This window comes from Dromaius novaehollandiae, chromosome 1 (genome assembly GCF_036370855.1).
Source record: "Dromaius novaehollandiae isolate bDroNov1 chromosome 1, bDroNov1.hap1, whole genome shotgun sequence".
NCBI classification, from domain to species: Eukaryota; Metazoa; Chordata; class Aves; order Casuariiformes; family Dromaiidae; genus Dromaius; species Dromaius novaehollandiae.
Window position 1 is genome coordinate 182,125,455 of NC_088098.1, and position 17,177 is coordinate 182,142,631.

Genomic DNA, 17,177 nt, shown 5'->3' on the forward strand with positions numbered 1-17,177 from the left:
GTTATTTTTGTATAACCTTATTATCAGTCTTTTTGTTTTCAACTGTCATCTCTTTTCCTGCATTCTGTCTTCACATTCTGGTTTTCAAAAGACTTTGCCATCATCCTATGTGTGCCTATGTGACATTTTTTATGCTAACCCTCTACTTACTAATCCTTACACACAGATATTTTTGCGTGCTCAACTACTGATCATTTATTAAAATGTAATTAAAGTGAATATGCTGAAACTCTATTACCAAAAAGGAGAAGGGGAAAGGCAAATGGAAACTCAGCTTCTTCCCTTATACAGTTTTCATTGCACTGGAAGCTGTTAAACACTTAATCTTCTCTCATAGTAGTTCTATGCTTTTAAGAGGATTATATTATTAATAATTTAATTATTCATTATGCAGTATTTTTCCAATTGTTACAAAGGGTTTTTTCATTTTTTTAATTAATTTAATGTTTTATCCTTCTTAACAGTTATGACTCATTCTAGTTTCCCCTGCACTTTCGTGAAATGTTGCCTGAAGAAGGACATGAGAGGATGCCTGTAGCAGAAGCAGACAGATCTCCTGCCAGTGCACTGACTCAACCTGCTGGGAGACTAGCAGTCAGGCTGTACCCCAGAGACTGTGGTTTGATTACTGTCACTGCCAGTCGGATCATTAATCATAACAGTGGTAGTGACAGCAAGTTTCTTGACCTCATCATAAAAGGCAGGGAGGCCATCCGCTGGAGCAATTCATCCTTCAGGCAAAAGAAAACTACAGGGAGGATTTCTTTTATTTTATAATGTGTTCCCTTTTATCTACTAATTCTCCCTATAATCTCACCAAAAATGCAAGGGCTTTAGGGAGGTGGGGATCTAGTGTTTCTTCTGTTCCTAGGGAGAAACCTTCTGTTTCTGATCACTGAGGTACATGTTCTGGTTCTCACCCCTCTGCCTCCCTCTGCACATAGTAGTTTGGCATTGAAAGTCAGAAATGAGAGTATCTGCAGCTGTATAATGGTAACAGCATATGTGGCTATCTGTGGTTACGTGCAGGTTGGTTTCATGGAAGCCTGGTACAGGTCTTTTTCTGAACAACAAAGCACATATTCCTTACAGAATGGTCATTTCGTCAGCGACTGAGGTATATTTCCAATCTGTTGCTGCAAAAGGATTTAACGTTGAAAAAACAGAGGCACTTCTTTTAAAAACTGAAGATTAAAGATAGAAAATGTCTGGGGTTTCTGTTCTTTTTGTTGATGGAAATGACAGCACTGTGACCTGCTTTCCCATCCACAAACCACGTAGTACATTTTTGGTCTGTAATAACTATGCTGTTCTGCTGAGAGCATCTGTTATTTGTTATACTTTTTCATTTCCTCATGTAAAGCTCCTTCGTTATCCAAGCTGTTTGAATACAACCAGTCTTCAAATAAGTGATCTCAAGAAACCGCTGACAATTAAAGCGAACAGGACTCTCCTTTTCCTTCAAGATTATTTGCAAAAACTGCTACTTCTGTCAACATGAAATTATAAAATTGCATTTTAGATCTTTTTTTCAGTATAAGCAAGGTCAAGTTGTAGGGAATTTGTATTCTGAGATTAGAAAAAATATGAGGAATGATAATATCTTTAATGAAAAGCTTCAAACGCATATGATCAAATACAGTGACATAGTGCTTGCAATTCATATGAAAAATTTCGAAGTATCTATGCAAATAAATACTCACATAGGAGGATAAGTAACATGGGTGTGTCAAAGGGGTCCCTTTATGCCTCCATTTCATTTCTTTTCTTCATTAATGACTCACCGGCCACATGAAGTAGGCAATGTAATGTCATTGGATGATTAACTAGAAACATACACTTTCCAAGACCATAGAGAACCGTTCATTGGACTGAGTGTTTTCAGCAATTTTCTAATTTATATACTGCACTGAGAGTTAATGGGTATTTAAATGGTTTTAAAAGCAGTTTGCAAAATGAAATTTTATAAGAAATAGCCATAATAAAATTTTAGCCATGAAACCTGCCTTTGCACACAGAAGTATGCCTCATTTGGATGGTAATATGGGAAGTGGACAGCAGCTCTGATTCATACACACATAATTGTATAATAAATGTCCATTAAATGCCACTGGTCATGACTTCTATTCATAGCAGAGGGCCCTGTGCTTATTAGCCAAAGGCAACATATGTAATACTATACTTCTTCTTATTCAAACAGTGGGTGCTAAATTATGACTGAGTAACTAATTATATGCTCAGGTAGGTCTGCCAACAGATGTATTTCATACTTCCAAGGAAGTGGAGCTAGTTCTAGATATTCTTTCATGTCCTTCCCCCTGCCACTAGCTCCTTTTATTACTATGACTTCACTTGTGCTGATTCAGCTGTTTCTGTGGCCACTGTCTAAACCAGAACTAGTTGAAAAAGGAATTATTTTTGAGAGAAAACATTTATGAGGTACCTTCCAACCTAAATCAATCTGCGAGTCTATATTTATCCCGAATTCGCTGCGTGGATCAGTCTTAGCACAGGATCACATGAATGGCTGAACTGGCACAACTGGTAGAATGGTGACAGTCATCAGGTTGGCAAGAGCAGCCAGGTCCTGCCAACCAGGGAGGAGCCCTTGGCATCAAGGGAGCAGCACCAGGGAGCAATGACCACATGGGCAGCTAGAGGCCTTGGTTTCTACTGTAGACACCGGAGAGAGATAGTCAACTCCATAAGACAATTAAGATTTTTAGCTGAATCCTTTTGAGGCACAGTTAGGTTTTTTTATCTCGGTTAGGGGGGACAAACTGGGCCTTTCCGGTGGGTGCAAGTACTGAGACCTAATTTTCACTGTGTTTACTTAATTAAAGTATCAACATTTTACTTCATAGACTACAAATAAATGGAGAGTTACTGATAGCGTTGACACTTCCATGTTTTCAGCATTTGCAGGACATAAAGTCAAAGACATCATTTTATCTTTTATCTGTATAATTCATACTTATATCACCAGTTGCTCAAATTGCCTCTGGAAATAGCCACTTCAAGTTAGGCTCATTTGGATTCTTGCTTAAAGTCTAAAGCCTTTTCTTGTAGCTGCTGAGTCCTAGACTGCTTTTAAACTCTTATTGACTGCTTCACCAGCTTAGATTCTCACTTTTGCAGTTCTGGGGAATGCCACATTCTGTCCCCATATTTCAAAAGATTAAAATTCTCTTAACCTGCTCCTGCCAGAGCTCAATGGTCTTTGGCCTGTAATTGGATATTTAGTTAGTGCTTTATTTATCCTTATTCTTTCTGACTCTTCTCTTTCACTCTCTCACTCTTTTTTTTTTTTTTTCCACACAGACAGTCCACAACATTGACATATGTTCATGTAACACTATTTGGTAAACGTCAGTGTTTATACCAGTAGGTCACAGCTAACCCTCAGCTAGTGCCAAGCTTTAGCACTGTGGAAACTTCTCATATATCTCACCAAAGCATCTCAATCTTAACCTCTGTCTCATCCACTTTGATGTGGGCTTTACATCACAGACAGTTTATAAGTTGTTCAGAAGAGACAAGAAATTATGTATTTGCATTTTCTCTTAACAAATACAGGGGACAATACAGTGATTATTTAAGCAGACTTTGAAATAAAGCTAAATGAAACTTCTCTAACAAAATACAAAAAATGCAACATATATCCTATGTATCAATCTGTAAGGACCATAGATGGATTTATACTTTAGGGTGAAAAGCACCTAAAGCTTAGTAATTTTGTCAGAAGTCTCCATTGCTATTTTGAGTTAATGTTAAAAAAAAAAAATCTAGTCACAGATCCTTTTAAACTTAAACTGCAAAAGTAAAGAAGAAAAAAGAGAAGAAGAGAAGAAAAAAGAAGAGAAGAGAAAGAAGAGAAGAGAAAAGATGAAAATGAATCTCATGCAATAATGCCACATTACTGAAAATATAAATATTTGGCAGGCTGTAAAGACTATTTTAGTTTTCCTGTTTCTGGTTTCCAGTTTCCTTAGCAGTACTGTTTAGATGTGCATGTAGAGATGTAAGGCTGTATGTAGACAGCTTATTTTTGAATGGGAAAGAGTGAAGGAGGAAGGGGATCCCTGAAACATAACTGGAGAAAAAGAAAAGAAAAAAAGAAAATTGAACTATAAGCCTTACCTACTAGGGTAAAATAATGCTTTCATACATTCAACAGCTGTCTGATTACAGTTGGGTTTCCTGCTACGTGCTTAAGTGGACAAACCAAACAACCATGTTTCATAATGTATTTCTTTGTTTTGTCTGTCTGTGAAACCTGAAATCACGCCAGAGATGTAACTTTGCTAGACATTATCCTCCAAACATTTAGGAATAGATAACTAGATTGACATTTTGTTTAATTATCACTATTATAAAAAAAAGCTTGCAGTATACTATTGTAATAAATTTTAGCAATAAATGAAATAATGCACTAGGATTCTCATAAAGAAAAGGCTCTTTCTGATGGCAATTTATATCAAAACATTAAAAATCTATGTCATTTGGGTCTGTAATAATAATAATAATGGTAATATAAATTATATGTTTATCATCATCTTATCAAATATTTTATATGTTGATACCTGAAAAGGGTATGAATTAGCATAGCCTAAGGTGTTATTTCTATCCTGATTTCTGCTGAGCACTATACAGGAATACAGAGGTAAAGCTTTGTCATTTTGCTACATCTCAGAACTGGTAAGGCACTCATTGATTTCAGAAGCAGATCAATGTACCTTTCTATGTGTCCTTGAAATACTCTATTGTTCTTCTATCAGATCTGAAGCTCACCAATATAACTTGTGTTCTGTAACATGATCATAGCATTTTCCAAATACAATAACCAGTATTCTGGACTGAAGTGGCTGTGTTCTGGAGGTATGCATCCTTTGTTGCAAAGTCTTTTTCACAAAATAGTGCTGTAGAAAGAGTAGTCCTTCTCTCTTTTACCCAGTAGTGCAGCAGATATCCAAGATGCTCACCTAGAAAGCAGCTGGCTCAAGTTCTCATCCGTCCTTGGCTAGGAGATTCTGAGGATATGATCATCTCTCTTTTGCACATCTTTTACCACCAAGCCCATGGGATTTTTGGTGCAAGGTTATTTTAACTTCCTGCTTTGGAAGCTGTTCTGCTTTGCATAAAATAATTACAGATTCATAGGGGTAGAGGAAGCAAGAGGGAATAACTATCTGGAGCTATTTAGTAGGATTAGTACACTCAGAAAGGTGAAGCTCCAATTTCTTTTCCAAACAGCATTTCATTATGTTACGTATTTAGTTTTCTTGCAGATTTCGAATCTTTGGGCTTCTTAATAATTTAGACACTTTTGAAAGTTTTAGTCTTTGTGTCATATCTGTTGCTTTATATTTAAAAATAAATAAATGTGCATTTAAGCCATGATTTAACTCTTTAGGATTACGTGGTCGGTGAAATCAAAGACACTGACTGACTTCAGGGGGGGGGTTCGAAAGGATATTGGTCTTTATATCACAGGAAATACACAGATTTAGCCAAAATATTACCTTCTATGCATTTCAGCACCTAAATTTTCTTGCCAGTCATCAGTGTTCATTGAACTATGGTCATACATTCTAGCATAATTAAAAGTCTTGAGGTCATGCTTTGTTTAGTAAACCAGAGAGCTCGTCATTTTCAGCATGTTTTCTTTAACTTTCATTAGTTTTAAAAATAAATGTGTCCCTTCTTCCTCCCATTTTGTATAACCAAAGTCTCATAGCCTTTTTCCTTCTCTCACCTCAGGATTTTTTTGTATCAGAGGAGTAAGAGAAAAATCTTTTCTCACTTCCAGCCAATTCCCCAAACATATTCCAAGTGCCATAATTAATATTTTCCACTAACTGGGATGTACAGATGCTAGTAGCCTTTTCAGCAAAAGTGAATATACCCAAGCATTTCATGATACAGCAAATTTCCTTGTTATAATTTCATAATGTTAGCCAGAATTAATAAAAGATGCAGATTCCACAAGTCAGCACAGCTTTTTTTCTTTTAAAAAGCATTCAGCCACTGCTTTGCTGTTTGAAACGTAAAATCCACCATGGGCAAGATCCTGAAGTTTTTATGTTCCATAAACCTTAATTCCACTAGAGGCAGTTGTAAATCCTACTTTCCCTAGTGCAGAGGAGTGAGGATTTTAAAATCCAAAACTCTCTCTAAATAAATAAGCAAATCTTTTTTTTTTTAACTTTTGTTTGTTTTCTCCTCCCAGTTAGGAATCAACATACACATTTTAAAATGCTCATATTTTAAAACAATGCCCTTTCACAGATATAATCTGGGGAGAACATCACCCTTTCAATAAATGCTTAGATTCTGATATGCTCAGCATGAAAATTGCAGTAAAAGAATAAGTTTTCCTGAGAGTAAACCCTGTTTGCTTATTTCTTTGAAATCTTTATTTTGAGGGATCAACAGAATTAAAATATCATTAAAATAAATCTGCATACTTCTCCCTCTCCAGTGCTATGTCTTTTTAACTTTAAAGACAAGGCCTAAGGGGATTGGCTGTGCAATCTACTTTGCAAAAATCTGTATTGTGATATATGACATGCAAGGAAGTAGGCAGCCAAAGATACAGAAAAAGATTGGGAAATTACTTTCTGGATTGCACTATGCTATGCAGTGAACACTGATTTTCAGTTATATCCTACAGCTATCTTGTCATAATAATTTTTTTTTTGCAAGTCCTTTTCTTTTGTTTCTAGTTTTTCCAAGAAGTAGTGACCTGTCTGAAAGAAATAAACGGTAACTCTGAAAATTCCTTGGTACAGTACAGATACCGATTAATTTTCTGATGTATTTTTAGTCATGTTCCATTAAATATGTAAAATGATGAGTCGCTGGTATTGGTGAGAGGGGGAAGTAGAACATAATTAATAGATGAAAGAATGCCCCTTCAAAATCTAGCTGCTATAAGTACACTTGGCTGATCATGAAATTTCTAATTCCAGCCCTCATATCTATATTTTAGATTGACTATACCCTGGGGCCTCAGAAGTGAGCTTCATTTACTGAAAAGTCATGGGAAGTCATGTTTATTGTCTCAGCAGGTAGCTGCACTTTAAGCGTAATCCTGAAAGACAAGAGAAAACAGAGGCTAGTTTATGTTATTAGAGGCACACTATAGCTTCCTGACAGATGCGCACGGCCAAAAAAAAATAAAAAAGAGAGTAGTACATGCATCAGATTCTATCAAGCTTTAAATATTTCTGCTTTAAAGATGTCAACCTGAGTTCTTTACTTTTCCCAAATACATAATAATGGTGTTAGCAATCTCTTCTGTGGAAGAAAATGTGACCAATCTAACTGTATAAGAAACCCTGTCTGTAATCCTTTGTGTAGGCTCTAAGTATTTCAGCTTCATTCCTCAGACTCATATCAGTTCTTTAACCATACACATGGAAGGATTTGTGTATTAAAACTGACTCCAGTAATGAAATATTTGTTTATTCGGTTTCAGAAAGGATACTTATCTCTCAGAGGCTGCAAAGGAAAACATTATGCTAGCATATTTCATATATGTAGGCAGCAGCAAGGCAACCCTAGACAGTCTGCTCCCTTTTTGTCACATAATGTTCTCAGCTTCTCATACCATTGTGATAAAGGGGCCATACTGTATCTGTGTAGCCATGTTTATTGCCATATGGTCATTCCCAAACTACATTGCATTGTGATGAGCAGAGATTGGCCAAAACGGTCTGGCGAGCTCCCAGCTCTGAGTAGCGGCTGACAGGGCTGGTGCACACTGGTGGTGGCAATACAGCTGATGACGCAGCACCGCCGATGGTGCTCTCGTGGAGTTACCTCTGCTGCCAGCTGTTAGTTTCTACAGTTGCAAAAAAGCGTTTCTTGTTCACCGTTGTTACTATTATATATCCCCAAGACATATCATCCTTGCTTCCATTAATAACACCTACCCTGGTGTATAATATTAATTAATTAATCGATGGTTTAATAATAAGACCTCGACAAAGTTCATTGGAGGTGTCCTATTAAGGGTGTCAGTCATATTAGTTACCCTAACCCTTTGACTTCCCTAATTGTTGCTAGTATTTCTGGGAGAAGTAGCCTATATGATTTTTTTAACATGAGGCTCACAAGATTGATAGGGATGAGCCAGTGCTTAACTTGGATCAGCACTCCAAATGATGTATGTGTTTATTATGCTTCTTAACACTCTGACCTACAATAAGCAATGCACCTCAACACAGTTTTTTGACCATTTCATATACTCTACTGAGCCTTTTGTGACATGCCTGGCTACTTAATCGCTATATCTTTATCTAAATAAACCTAATCCAACCCTAACCTGATTAATAATGTTTATTTAGTACAGTTTAACAATCTAGCATTTGTTTATGTCCATGCTGTGGACTCTAGTGTAATGAAAAGACACCTAAGCACGTGTTAAATGAATCAGCTCACATACTAGAAGCAGTTTACTCATAGAGCTGAAGGTTGCTTCACAGGCTAACCTGGCTTCTTGGAAAAATAAACTAGTTTACATTAATTTTTTTTTATAGGTATTCCATTACATTACCCTGCCATCAGTAGTGTTGCCATACCCTAGATTATTATAGCACATTTCTATGTTCATGAATAACTCTAAAGTTACTGGAGTAAGGCATATCTGAGTCTGTGACAGAAGTACTTGCTTTTTGGAATTATTGCATTGTACACAGAAAACATCTCTTCATATTCTCTTCATAATTACATCTCTTCATATTCTATTATATCCTATTATCCCACAGTGGATTAGCACTAATATAATTCACAAAATGTTTCCAAAACTAAAGTACGCTGGAAAAGTCAGGAGGCTTATACTAGTTCTTGAATTCACAAGGGAATCTTAGTCTGCTATTATACCTAGCACTTCATAAGCTTTTGTTTCTTAAGACTAAAACTGTAAAACATTCTGTGACACAGAATGACATTAAGATTTTATAGAAGCTGGAACTTATTTAATAACGTTCATGAAGTATTTTTTATGTCTTAACTAGAGCTGTGTGAATAACCGATTTTTTAGATGAGTTAAAAATTCTGGAAAAAAGTATGAGACAATACTCTATATTTCTTACAAAATTAAAAACTGGAAAAATATCATGGTACTCTGAACAAAACATTTCTGTTGACTTTAATTTTTTGGTGTTTCTTGACATCTTCTATTTTGTAAAATCTATATTGTAATCTTCTATATTGTAAAAATTATATTTAGCAACATTTATAGGTGGATATTTCAAAACAAAAAAATCAAACTAATATGTTGAAATTCAGTGTTTTGTCTTTGTGAAATATGTTTTCATATTTCTTTAGGGTAAAACTATTTACCAAACTCTATTCAACTTCATGAATGATTTCAGCTAACCCCAAACTAAGTGCTTTCATGAATAATTTTTCACATAATATAATTCTTATAAAATATTAACTTATAAAAATACAAATGATTATTATTACAGCTTATTTATTAAATCCCATGCATAAAATTAAGATTCATAGAATAAAAATTTCTTGGATTCAGAAAGACTTTCATTAGATGAAATGAAACACTTACTTTCAGAAGAGAAAGGACACATAGCTACTACACTCCACCCAAGCGCTGCTCTTTAGTCTTCACTTTTAAGCTGAACTGATAAATAAAAAAAAAAAAAAGATGAAAAGTCCTGTTTCATCTGCAGTGGCTTTTCTCGATGAGGAATCCATGTGCTGTCATGACAGTTATACTTCATATCCTCTGCTTTTCTTATGTATCCCCAAGCTCATATATATCCTATATATATCCTCTTGGATGTAGTGTTGAACTGCTCTTGCACTTACAGCGTGCATCCTTGACTGTCCCATCATGCTGATCACTTATTCTCTCAGGCCAGTGGTCATATTTCCCCTTGGTGGTTCCCGGCTCTTTCTTGCTCTTTTATGACAGAAATATCTATTTTCATCACTAGGATCTGATATAACCTTCCTTAGGTTCTAATGCATTTCATATGAATATTGGAGATAACAAATATCTTTCTAGAAGTGTCTTACCTTCTCTGCGTTCACTTCATTGGTACGTACTAATGAGTAGTTTTCACAGTCTGATGAAATGCAGACGGCTCCATGCCTGCGACATGTGAACATGCTCCAAAGAAAAAAATGTGCAACAGACACCAGTATTGTGCTAAAGTGTGCTAAAGTGTGCTAGTGTGAAATAGTTTTAAGAGTCCCAAATGCAGCTTTCCAGGGCAAAACTGAGCATCTGGTTTCTTCCTCCACCAGTAGACCAATTCTACTCCCACTTGTTTGGTAGAAGTCAGCCTAAACCCTAAATTCATTAGAAGAGGGTCGTCACTGAGGTATATGATCTCTTACACCTTTCTGTTTGACTTAGCTCACATATAGGGGGGAAAAAAAATCAATCCTATGGACTTATTTTGAAACCCTCTCACAGTGAAGAACTTCAGTCTGGCAGCAGCATAAGGAATACATAGTGCTAAGTGGAGTGGGCTCTGATCACTGGCCGCTAAATATAACTTCTTTTTGAAGTGGAAAGTGAACAGACTTAAAAGACAGTTGAAAAGAGATCCTTCAAAATCTCTTGATTCCAGACAGAAACTGAAACAAGTAATGAAGAAAATTGTATTTTTCTATGCGGATGTCAGGGCCCCGAGCACCTTGACATCCTCTTCCCCTCCTCCCTGCTCCCAGGGGTTTGGCTGCCTGTGCTCCAGGCCAGCTCTAATGTGGTGCAGCCGTAACCTTGGGTCAGGCTCCTGGGGAAAGAGCGGTGTGAGAAAGAGCTGCGGGGGGCAGTGGCCTCATCTCACTTTGCCCAGGAGCTGCATTTAAGCTGCAGCACTCACCCCCGGCTCCTTGTCCGAGCTGTGTTGCAGCTATGCCTGTGCCTGGCCATATGCCTTGCTGATCCCACCCCTGACCTGCTGGGCTGAGTTCCTGGCTTGACCCAAAATCTGATTGAAAAGCTTGCTTCTCTTAAGGTGGTTGTAACAGAAGACATTGTGCTCTGCAGAAATAAGGCAAACAGCAAAAAAAGGAAATAACGAATAAATTTCTGCTTGGGAGCAGAGCAAAGACAACTTCAGATAACTACCTTAGCACATTTAAATGACTAACCCTTCCATACTGATTAAGATGTCCTTTGCAAGAGCGAGAGGCAGTTACTGTAAAGAGCCTAAAGGTTGTAACCCTCACAGATATGTGTTACTAAGGAGAACCAAAATACTGGCAGAAAAATTGCTTGGCATAATGAAAACATCACTTGATTATCATTCATTCAGTAATATTATATTCATTAAGTAAATGGAGATTTCAAGAGCTTTCATGCCTCAGTCTCTCAGAGGGAAAAAAAAATGCTGAAAAGCTGACCCTCAGCTTGAATGTCAGCTAATAAAAGCTTTTCCAAATTGGAGGTAGGCAGTGGTGCCTACCAAGGTGATGTTTGTCACTGTTTGAATCGACCTTTCTGTGAAGCCTGAAAACCAAATCAGATGTGATTGCAAAAGCCGCCTTTTGGTAATATCCTATTTTATTGACAAAAGGGGATGAGGTCAACTCATTTTCATAACAGTCTGCTTGAAGAAATCCTTAACTACTCTATCATTTACAGTTGTTTTGCAATACAGCCTATGAAAATATTACTGGGAGAGAAGAATGGGGAAGATAACAACTTCTTTCTTTTTCATTTTCACTTTTTGAAATAGGTGTTTTAAGAAGAAAAATCTAGAGTTAATGAGCAAAAAAATAAGCACCATAATTTTTTTCTGTCCATTAGTCTATTCTAGCTTTGAAATATTGCTTCCCTTAAAGCAAACAGTTCTTACTGAAACCTTTCTCAGCTGAAACAAATGGAAAAAGAAATAATGATAAAAAAACACAATGCGAAACAAGAAAGTGATTTTCAAAAGCAGACACATTCGAAGGGCTTCTTTTTTGTAGAAGTCAGCAAGGGCTAGTGACAATGCATGATAAGTGGTTGTCAGGTGACCTGGTTCTGTTTCTGGTTCACTATTTACAATTATGGCTTCAGTGAGTTTATTCTTTTACCTGATTGTAGATTATCCTAGTTCAAGTCATAATTTTCACTGCTTAGTTATTACTCATAATTGGTGAGTGAATCATTTGTTTGAACAGATTGCTGCCTATCAATTGTTCCTGAACAGTTCACTATAAGTTATTTGTAATTTTCTCTCTGAATTGCATGAATGGGTTACCTACGTCACGTAGCAATGTTTTTGGTCCTTGATGGGATGAAATAAGCCTTCTAAACTACTGTGCCTGAAGAAAAAATCTGCAGTTTTGATTTTTGTCGTTAAGAGTGGTTAGAGCAGATTGTTCTCTGAGCGTAGGGAATTACAGATAGAGGCAATATACAGGCACAGGAAACTGTAAGATACTTGAAATATTTTTGGCTTCCTTTAGCTCAACACAGGACATCCTCTTCCACGAATTCCAGATTTAGAAAACAAGCAGGGCCATTCTGTCTGATGAAACTCATAGGCAGATTTATTGGCTGTCTAGAATTCATTCAATTTTCTCTTTCATATTCACACCAAGTATTTCACACTAAGCATATTTCTAATAAGAAAGTTGAAGCTAGATGAGTGTTTTGTTCATCTGCTTGTTTCTATAGCTAGAACTAAACATCTTGAGTGTTTAGGAAGCTGCTATGTAATTCCTCCCTCCTATAAACAACAGGTCACTTTTATATATCTGCCAAAGAAGGGCATGGATTGAATACTCTGCTCCTCACTTAGTGTCATGCTGTCACCAGTTATTCACTACTCTTAACAGTGCGAATGTGCACAGTGGTCTTTGTCTCATACTGAATGTGCTAGTGCCAGGTCTCTTCTTTAGGCTTTTAGAGAACAATGCCTTACTGCTCTGTTAAGTATTCCAAATCAAATAAACCCCAAAGGTCATCTATTCTGTCAGTGCTTAGCTGTGTTCAGCTAGTCAGCAGGATTACCAGATGCATCCTTGGTCCTCAGTGTCTTCCAGGATATGGGGCCCTATGAATTCTTGTGGCATTAACACTTCTCTCTGTGACTTCTATTTTCCGCTACTGTTGCTCATTGTTTACTTTGGCCTCCTTCTCTTACACAGCAGCCTTCCTCCTTCCCTTTCCTCTGCCCGCCTTTCACAAAGCCTATGTTCATATGTCTACTTGCATATTTGTGCCTTCACAAATCTTCTCTACATTTTTCCTTTCTGTGTTCTGAATAAAATCTTGCTCTCTTGAATGCTTGCAAAAAGGAAGCCAGGCAAACATGAGCCAAATCAATTGGCAAATGCTGTTATTTGCAAGCACATCTTGCAATTTTTCTTTTGCTTTCCCTGGTCCAGTATAACTCCCTCAATAAATGGGTCATGAGGACTCCAGGGACTGTCTTCCAGAGGTGGAAACTGGTTGTGTTCCAGGGGTTAAAACTGCTTTATTCCTGCTGACGGCCTAAACATCTATTTTTAATTACTGGTTTTGTGATTATGTCTCCAATAATGCTCTTTCCAAAGACAGTTATTTCATTAACACAATGTTAGCCAATTCAGCTACTTAAAAAACCAAACACACCCCAAAATGTTTGTTTTAATTAATTATAAAGGGCAAAACCAAGAAAACAAGCAAATATTAATAAAAGACAGCAGTCTTGAAAAGGGCACGGGGGAGATTAATACATGTATGTACTATTGTATAGGGAGAAGCACTTTAAATAGAGCTGTGTGCAGAGGCAGGCACAATGGAATATCCATTCCTGCAAATTGTTCTCAGTAAATCTATCTAATCTATTTATTTATCCTCAGATCGTGCACATTTAGACCAGAGTTCTGCCAGCTGAGTTAATAATTCTTATCTGAAAGTAATTACGTTGGTCCATAAGTTTTCACCACTGTGTTGTTCCACATCATATCAAATTGTGTGATGTCTCATCACATTAGCATAAAATGCTTTGTGGTGTTGCACAGCATGGTGTGGTGGCAGACTAGAAATGATGCAGCATTCCTAACGGTAGTGAACTAGTAAGTGTCACTGGTGTTTATAAACTTGTGCATATTGTGGTTTGATTCCTCTCTGAGGGATTTGGTTTTTATACTTTCCTTTACATTTAAAGGGCTTGGACTGGATGTTAACATTTATGAGCCAGATTCAGTGCTCTGGAGAAACACTGTCAGAACCCCAAAAGCCTTCAAATCTACCTTTTAGTTACAAAAATGTGTCAGTTCTGAATTTATTGACCATCTGTCAGACTTCACTCACTACTAGCTAGCTGTCATTGTTTGTTATTTGATGCACTTCTATAATGACTCACTGCAGGGAGCTACCAGTGTCTCCATCACAGTGATTAATGAGGTCACTGTCTACCCGCAAGCATCTCAGGCTTTAATTATTTCTAGTCACTATTAGCTAGTATGCCAGATCACAACCAAAGTAATGTGTTTATATAATAATATTCTCCTTCAATTTGAAGATATTCTGCTGCTTCTTTGCAATTAGCATTTTTCTTTAACTGTAGTGGAGACTGCTCTTAAACTACCCCCATCCAAAATCTTCTCACATGTGTGAAAAAAACAACTATGACAATTGAGCTCAAGTCCTCTTCTCTTTTTCTGCCTTGAAATCTCTACCGTATTGCATGTGAATATATTTAATATGAATATTTCTTTCCAGTTTATGATAGTTTTGCTCATAAACAAGATTTTGAAATATTCTCATTATTACTACTGTTACTGATGTAATTTTAAGATAGTGGTCCTAGCCTCAGTCAAGAATGGGGCTCCACTAAACAAGTACAGAGTGATAGGTTTTCCTGCCTTGAAAAATCTGGAAAATTTCCCTAATATTGTGTTTTTTAGAGTAGCAGTTCTCCAGAAGCCCTGTAAAGACTACAAGTCTATTATGCAATGGATTTACCAGTGTACAACAAGACATAATTCCCATCTTGAGGAGTTTAAAATAAAAAAAAAAAGGTAAGCTTCATTGTGTTAGGGACCAAAGAGAGGGATAAAATATTTCAGCAGAGTTAGAGAAGAAGGATTTTCTTGTCAGTCAAGTATCACAGTAAGAGGAACAGCTAGGCTTATCTCCAGCAAATTATTTAGGGCCATGCAAAATGCCTCTTCTGAACTGATAGATGTATTTTGAGTGCTTTTTGTAGAAGTAAAGACAAAAGGTCTACATTCAAAAAGCAACAGTGAGAGTTCCTACTCTTCTCCCCACCCAATGCCCTTTTCATGTAGCAGCACAGCAGAGAGGAGACTCATCCAAGATAAGGGAGCTGTTGGGTTCAGATGCTTTCTATTCCAAAGTGATTTCAATAATCCTCCTACAGGAAAACGGCAAAAAGAACTGGTAGGATATGTGAGGCCTTCTTTTTGTCACTTTAGTTTTATGTAAATTATTGGAAGAGTTAGAGAAAAATTACAAATAATTCTGGCTGCCGTAGCATCACATTTGCTGAGCTCATGATTTGTCAATTTACACTTTTGTTTCAGCCATCGAGTCTATGTTCTGTGTTCATAAAATAACTTATGAGAATAAATATATCAATATTTGTGATGCAGTAAATTAGTACAATGGTGTAGACTATGTAAGTAGAGTAAAGAGAGGCAATGACAATCTTTTTATTGACAACATATCGAGTAGTTTTGGTATATTTTGTTGCAAGCTGACAGTTTTTCACAAATATTCTGATCATTCATGAGTCAGTGGGAAATGTGACCCAACCGAAATGAATTAGTGAAACATTATGTGATTTACTAGATCATTTCTTTTAATTATGTAATTGCTCTTCAACTGTTTCTTTTTATGATGACAATAATCCCTTGCCCTATTTTTTTTCTTTTTACCAGAATACCTTGCCATAACTATTACACATTTTTAGAATAATTAACTTTTCTATAAAATAAGGTAACCAAATTCCTTTCTTTGACAAAGCCCAGTCATAGGTCTACACTGAAACTCATCTCATTTTACCAAGGTAATAATTTCTTTTCTTGCTACTGGGTTTCTCGGTTTGCCTTTTTTGTAGTGAAAAACTTCCATCACACTAAAGAAATTGTTTTCTTGAGGAACCAGCTGAGGCCTGGTGAGAAATCTTTGGTGAGACCAAGGGTACCATGAGATTTCTGGGCAGAACTGATAAAGGAGCAGAGGCATTTGCCAATAGGAATTTATGAGATGGAGACAGCAGAAGCTAGAGAAAACAGCACACTTCTGCTGATGTGCAGAATGAGAAGAGGTCTTGGGTTAGGTGAGCAGCAGAAACCTTTTCCAGGGTCAAATTCAGAAAAGGAGTGAAAACTAAGACATCGGTTTTGTCTGCTGATTTTTCAGTGCTGAAGAGTGGTGGAGACACAAAAGAGTATGGGAAAGTTGTTCAAGTGACAAGCTGCTGAAGTGATATTGGCAACTGGCAAGTCTGGTGTGGGAAAGAGATGATCATCACAGACAGCATCTGAGGAAGGTCTTCAGACAAAGGGTTAAGAGGTACATTAATCAAAGATTAACTGGATTGCATGTAGAATATCTCTGTAGAAATGTCACACCTGAGACTTATTAAACTCCCTCCTGAAAAGGTAAATAGAATTTGTGATAGTATTGTGAAGGACATTTTTTTGTACTGCTGGAGAAAATAGCTCCACACAGAAGTGACTCTAAGGCTGCAGAGAAAGGTAGAGATGTCCTGGAAGAACTCTTGGTGAAAGAGATATACATGAAAATGGTGCTGTCTCACAACATGAGAGCATGTGTTGGCCTGAGAATTATATCTGTGCACATCCAGAATACTAAACAAACACCAGTTTGTTGATGGTTTATTATCAACAATCTTTGTTTTCAGGCAAATACATTAATTTTTGGCTGCTTCCACACCTTGCATGGAAAAGCAGACAACTTTTTTCCTCCCCCCCCCCAGCCTTTGAGAAGTATTTTTGGGAAATGGAAGGGAGAGAAACATTGTCTAATGCTATTCTCACAAAAGAGAAGGAGGGAAGAGAAAGAACCTGGTGGAGGCAGTCTGCCTTCTCTCTCCTTTTCTTTCTCTGAAATACCAATTTGGAAGAGATGGGTGATTAACTCCAGGATAAAAAGGTGAGAAGTGAAAAAAGGACTAATAGGGGATAGATATTTCACTGCTAAGCTGGGGAAGGGATGATGATTTGAATGG

General features: G+C 37.0%; 1 long non-coding RNA gene across 2 annotated transcripts in view; it reads left to right on the forward strand.

Moving 5' to 3' along the window:
• Positions 1-17,177, forward strand: part of LOC112983800 (uncharacterized) — a 149,788-nt gene that overhangs the window by 73,488 nt on the left and 59,123 nt on the right. Inside the window, exon 3 of one of the 2 annotated variants that reach the window (XR_010392149.1) lies at positions 16,346-16,498. The exons of the other annotated variant lie outside the window; for it this stretch is intronic. This is a non-coding gene — a long non-coding RNA (uncharacterized LOC112983800). The remainder of the gene's footprint in view (positions 1-16,345; positions 16,499-17,177) is intronic. 2 annotated transcript variants of the gene reach the window in all.